The sequence below is a fragment of the Benincasa hispida genome, chromosome 12 (assembly GCF_027475165.1).
Source record: "Benincasa hispida cultivar pf3 chromosome 12, pf3_genome.v1.1, whole genome shotgun sequence".
Taxonomy (NCBI): Eukaryota; Viridiplantae; Streptophyta; class Magnoliopsida; order Cucurbitales; family Cucurbitaceae; genus Benincasa; species Benincasa hispida.
The window spans coordinates 60,902,856-60,909,132 of NC_143489.1; the positions used below are offsets into that span (position 1 = coordinate 60,902,856).

The window sequence follows — 6,277 nt, forward strand, 5'->3', positions numbered from 1 at the left end:
CAGGTGTCATGCAGACGTCCAATTACGAGCAAGGCACTCTCTTTTAATCAAAACTCGTGCCCATCTCTTTATTTGGCCGCGGAGTTACGATCACTTGGTTTTTGCGTTGATCACAATTCCCACCTTCATTTTGGCTTGCCCTCACGGGTGTCATGCGGACATCCAACTATGAGCAGAATCCGATCTTAATGTTATATAATTTTTTTCTTTTATTTTTTTTATTTTTTAAAATCGATTTTCTAAAAATAACAAGGTTGAAAATAACATTATTACCCCCCACTTTAACACGAAGCAATGTCTTTGTTGCTGAAAGAAAAAATAATTCATGCGATGGACTCAGGAAATTTCATAAAAATAGTTTGAAGGAAAGCTAGTAGACCACTAAATTTTAGAAATATTTCGTGAATTGATTGTCCTGAAATTAATCTTACTCTAGTATATGCGGTAAGAAAAGAAGAATAAATTTAATCATTGAAGTCATAATGGGCAAGGGGTGAATGCAGCGACCAAATAAAGCAATAAAAAATTCAGGATTGAGTCAAACGAAAGAGGATGCGACAGTAGAATTCAGCAATATTAAATTGAAATTTTAGAAGTGCAAAAATTGAAATAAGATGAGGCAAGAAAGGAAACAACCCCCAAATTTGATTTTTCGCTCACATCACTTTTGATCGCATCTTTTCCTATGGGGGGCTGATTCTTTGATTGTGATGGGTTGATCGACCCGATCGCATGTTTTATGGTTATCGCATTGGTCCATTGCAATCGTTTACTACGATCAGTGTGATAATTATCAAGAGGATAAAAAGTATGAAAGAAAGAGTTGGCAATTATAAAGAGTAGTAACCATTCAAAAATTAAGATAGATTCATGAAAGAAAAACAAAAAAAGGGATACTAAAAAGGATATACTTCATCCCTAATGAATGTGTATCGCTTATCATCGCAAGGACTAAGTGTTTCTTCTTTATTCTGGCTTCCTCAAGTCCACGGAGGTTTTCTCACATTGCAAATCTCTTCCATGATACATCTTTACTCTTTGTCCATTTACCTTAAATGAGTTGGTCCCATCTTTGTTTGTCAATTCTACCGCTCATGCGAAAACACTTCCTTAATTATAAAAGGCCCAGACCAACGCGATTTCAGTTTTCCCGGAAAGAGACGCAGCCTAGAATTGAATAGTAATACCTTCTGACCTGCCTGGAGATTTTTTCACAAAGACGCTTATCATGCCATCGCTTCGTGTGTTCTTTGTAAATTTTGGAATTCTCGTATGCCTGTAATCTACATTCGTCCAGCTTTAGTAGCTGAAGTTTTCGCTCTTCCCCTACAGCCTTGAGATCAAAGTTAAGCTTCTTAACTGCCCACATCACCTTATACTCTAGTTCCAACGGCGGATGACAAGCCTTTCGAACACCAATGCATATGGTAACATGCCTATGGGTGTCTTATAAGCAGCCCTATATGCCCACAAGGCATCATCAAGCTTCATGGCCCAATCCTTCCGCGATGGATTCACCACCTTCTCTAAAATTTACTTGATTTCTCTATTAGAAACCTCTGCTTGTCCATTTTTTTGGGGGTGATATGTGGTGGCGATCTTATGGTGGACATTGTATTTGATTAGCAGTTTTTTAACAATACGATTCACAAAGTGGGTCCCTTCGTCAATTATTATGGCACGTGGAGTGCCAAAACGAGCGAAGATGTTTCTCTGTAAGAACTTAGAGACTGTTGTCGCATCGTTTGCAACGCATGAAACGGCTTCATTCCATTCGAAAATATAGAAAAACGACCAATATAATGTAATTATGACCATTTGACGATGGAAATGGTCCCATGAAATCTATACCCCATATGTCGAATAGTTCCACCTCCAATATGATGTTCATTAGCATCGCATTTCTTTTTCTGAAATGCTTCTAGTGCGTTGGCACTTATCACATTTCATGGAATATTTTTGTGTGTCCTTAAACAGAGTGGGCCAGTAATAACCACTTTGCAAAACTTTTTTCGCTGTGCGATGTCCCCCGAAATGCCCTCCATAGGGTGATTCATGATAAAGTATGTGCTGGAAAGAAATCTCTAGAACACAGAGTTTCAATATCTGGTCTGGTCCCTTTTTTGTAGCGATTTGGCTCGTCCCAGTAGTTAAATTTGCATTCATGAATGAGCCACTTCTTTTGATGGGATATGTAGTTTTTAGGAAATTGTTTGCAGACCAAGAAGTTGACAATATCTACATACCAAGGTAGTTCTTCAATCTTAAGCAACTGCTCATCAGGAAATGATGCATTCACCTCCGACTGGATGCGATCCACTCTAGGATTCTCTAACCTTGATAAATGGTCCGACCTGGTTCTCTGTTCCTTCGGTCGATTATCTACATATTAAATTCTTGGAGTAAGAGAACCCATTAGATTAATCTAGGCTTCACATCTTTTTTGGTCATTAAATATCTTATCGCCGAGTGGTCTGTGTGGACTATAACTTTTGATCCCAACAAGTAAGGTTTGAATTTTTCAATCGCATAAATTACTGCTAAAAGTTCCTTCTCGATGGTGGTCTAATTTTCCTGCGTGGAGTTCAATATTCTGCTAGCATATGCGATTGGGGTGTACATTGTCTTTACTTTTTGTGCCAAGACTGCCCCCATCGAATATCTGCTGGCATCACACATAAGCTCGAATGGCTTTGCCCAATTGGGTGCGAACAGAATTAACGCTGTAGTCAAGGTGTCCTTTAATGTTTTGAATGCAGTGAGGTAGTGTGGATCAAAGTTAAAAGATCTATCAGTTTCCAACAATGCATTCAACGGTCGAGCTATTTTAGAGAAGTCCTTCACAAATCTTCTATAAAACCCTGCGTGTCCTAAGAAACTCCTCACAGCTTTCACATTTGCTGGAGGTGGGAGTTTTACTATGGCTTCAATTTTTGCTTTATCCACCTCTAGCCCATTCTTTGAAACCTTATGCCCAAGCACAATTCCTTATTTGACCATGAAATGGCAGTTTTCTTAGTTCAGCACCAGATTAGTCTCTTCACATCTTTTCAATATTTTCTCCATGTTTTTCAGACAGGTTTAATATGTTTGCTCATAGACTGAGAAATCATCCATAAAGATTTCAACTGTGCCTTCAAGGTACTCGGAGAAGATTGCCATCATACACCTTTGAAATGTACTGGGCATATTGCATAGTCCAAAAGGCATGCGACGAAAGGCGAGCATTCCATATGGATAGGTGAACGTGATCTTTTCTTGATCCTCTAGTGCGATCATAATTTAGTTATAGCCTGTGTACCCATTAAGGAAACATAAATAGTCATTCCCTGCTAGTCGATCGAGCATTTGATCAATGAAAGGTAAAAGAAAATGATCTTTCTTTGTCGTCACGTTGAGTTTCCTATAGTCCATACAAATCCGCCAACCTGCGACAGTCCTCATGGGGATTAACTCAGTGTTTGCATTAGGGACTACTGTCATCCCACCCTTCTTGGGAACATATTGCACGGGGCTAACCCACGTGTTATCGGTGATAGGGTATATAATGTCGGCATCTAACCATTTGATGATTTCTTTTTTAACAACTTCTTTCATCGTAGGATTCAGTCTGCGTTGAGGTTCTATCGAACCTTTCTGGTTTTCTTCAAGCCAAATTCGATGAATGTAATATGTTGGGCTGATACATTTGATGTCTGCGAGCATCCATTTGATTGCTCTAATATACTTCTTTAGAATACTGAGCAGCGAAACTTCTTTTTCTTTAAGTAACGCAGAGGATATGATGACTGGCAAGGTTTCATTTTGGCCAAGGAAAACGTACTTTAAGTGATTTGGTAGAGTTTTTAGCTCCAGTGTAGGTGGTTGCTCTAGGTAGGGTTTCTAAGTTTTTCGTTCTTCATCCAGATTCAACTTTTCTTCATTGTTCACTGTCTTTGTTATTGCATGGTAGGTTTCTAAGGCTGCTATCACGTCCTCTCTTTCTTCATTTTCTTCCTCGGACTCCCAATCTTCAACACAAGTGTGTTCATCGTCAGAATCTGATAAGCCTTCCTCTTCTGGGAACTTCATTTCCTTGATAATATTAAACCTAAGCTTCTTTCCATTGATGCTCATTGTGATTTCTCCCTTGCGCACATCTATTTGAGTCTGCAGATATGATTAGCACATCTTCATCCACCTCATAATCTAGGATAATGAGTCTGCAGGTAGAATGAATTAGTCTATTGTGACCAAGAAATCCTTTAATTTTTCTTTAGGGTGTACCAGGGACCTATCTGCAAGTTGGAGAGTCACCGTTGTGGGTGTTAGCTATCCTACATTCAATTGTTTGAAGATTGAAAGGGGTATTAAGTTTATGCTTGCCCCAAGATCGTATAATGCTTGACCAATGTAGATTCCTCCTATTGAGCAGGGTATTGTAAAGTTGCCTGGGTCGCGTATCTTTGGTGGGATTATAGTATTTGATTCTTGTGTTAATTCCATCGTTGCAAATTTTTCCGTGCTTCTCTTCTTCGAAACAATATCCTTAAAAAATTTGGCATACACCGGCATCTGCTCTATTGCTTCTATAAATGGAATATTGATATGTAATTGTTTCAATATTTACAGGAAGCGTTGATACTAACCTTCATCATTCTGTTTCTTTTTCAGTCTTTGAGGAAATGGTGGTAGTTGTACTTTCACTTTTCCATGGTCTGGAGGTTTAGAGGTGATCACATCTTCAGGTTCCATAGTCTCGGGCTCCTTTGACTCAATTTGCAACAACGGTTTTTTTTATTCAATTGCAGGTTGCTCCTTTGAATTGATCTTGCTAGGCTCCTTCCTAACTTCTACAATCATCTTTCCACTTCTTAGGGTGACTGCTTGGCAGTGTTCTTTCCCTATATTCCCGGGATTGCGTGGAAGCTCAGTTGAGCTAAGCAATGTCCCTTAGGGTCTATTTTTTAGCTCTCCTGTAATTTGTCCTATTTGAATTTCCAAATTGCAGATGGACATAGCTTGGTTTTGAAGGTCTGTTTCATTCTTTTCGATGTATTGCTTTAACAAGTTCTCCAGGGATGATCATGATGGTGTTTGAGAGCTGCTAGTTTGCTGTTGCTGTTGTCCATTAGTTCCTTGGAAAAATCCTTGTGGTCCCTCTCTCTGGGCTGACTGCCTTGTTGTTGGTTGTTTTTCCAAGAAAAATTAGGGTGATTTCACCACCCTTGGTTGTAAGTGTTTGAAAAAGTATTGTTTTTGACAAAGTAGGTTGATTGAGGATTTTGTGGACACTCCTCAATAGAATGTGGTTCTTCACATGTAACACAGGTGGTGCTTGTTTGCTCTATCGCATTGACTTGCCCACTTCGAGTTCCTGAGTTATTTATTGCGATGCCTTGTAGCAAATTTATCATCACATTCATCTGATTTTTCAATGATGTGATGGCACCATTGCTTGCATTACCTTCTCTGGGTTTTGCTCTTTGATCATTTTCTTGCCAATCTTCGTGGTTTTTCGAGACGCGATCAAGAATGTTCTTTGCCTCATCATATGTTTTGTCCAACAGACCTTCTGTTGTTGCCGCATTGGCGGCTGTCTGCGATGCAGAACTGAGTCCATGATAGAAACTCTCCATTTGGAGGCAATCTGGAAATCCATTGTGTGGGCAATCGTGTACTAGTCTCTTGAATCTCGCCCATGCGTCACTAAGCGATTCATCTTCTTATTGTTCAAAATTGGTGATCAATTTCCTCCTTCTAGAATTCTCTGTGGGAGGGCAATACTTTTTCATAAACTTTTCCACAACTTGCTCCCATGAAGTTATCTCTTCTGGTTCGAGAGAGTATTCCCATTTTCTTGCTTTATCGGATAGTGAAAAATGGAATAACGTGAGCCAAACCTCTTCTAGGGAAATATTAGGGAATAAAAAATGTTACAAATTTCAATGAAGCTTTGTAGATGAGCATGTGGATCTTCACCACACCGTCCTTCAAACTGTCCTGCTGTTTGTATCATTTGTAACATTACTGGCTTCATCTCGAACCTTGACCCATCCAATGCTGGTCTTATGATTCCGGAGAGAAATCATACAGGTTTGGTGACACATAGTCTCGGATGGGTTTATTGCGATCATTTGCTAATAGGATAGGATTTGCCATCATGTTGTTTTCATTTGCTATTCGTTCTTCAAGTTGTTCAGCCATTGTGTGAACTCTTCCTTGACGTTTGCGTCTGTTTTTTTTGTCTTTTGCGAAAGGTTCTTTTGATCTCTGGGTCGTAGTTGGGCTCAGGAGT

General features: G+C 39.4%; 1 non-coding gene across 1 annotated transcript; it reads left to right on the top strand.

The window, feature by feature from the left end:
• The first annotated feature begins 5,634 nt into the window (after positions 1-5,634).
• On the top strand, positions 5,635-5,741 carry LOC120068603 (small nucleolar RNA R71). The gene has a single exon (XR_005479241.1). It is a non-coding gene; the product is annotated as a small nucleolar RNA R71 (small nucleolar RNA).
• Positions 5,742-6,277: the final 536 nt, after the last annotated feature.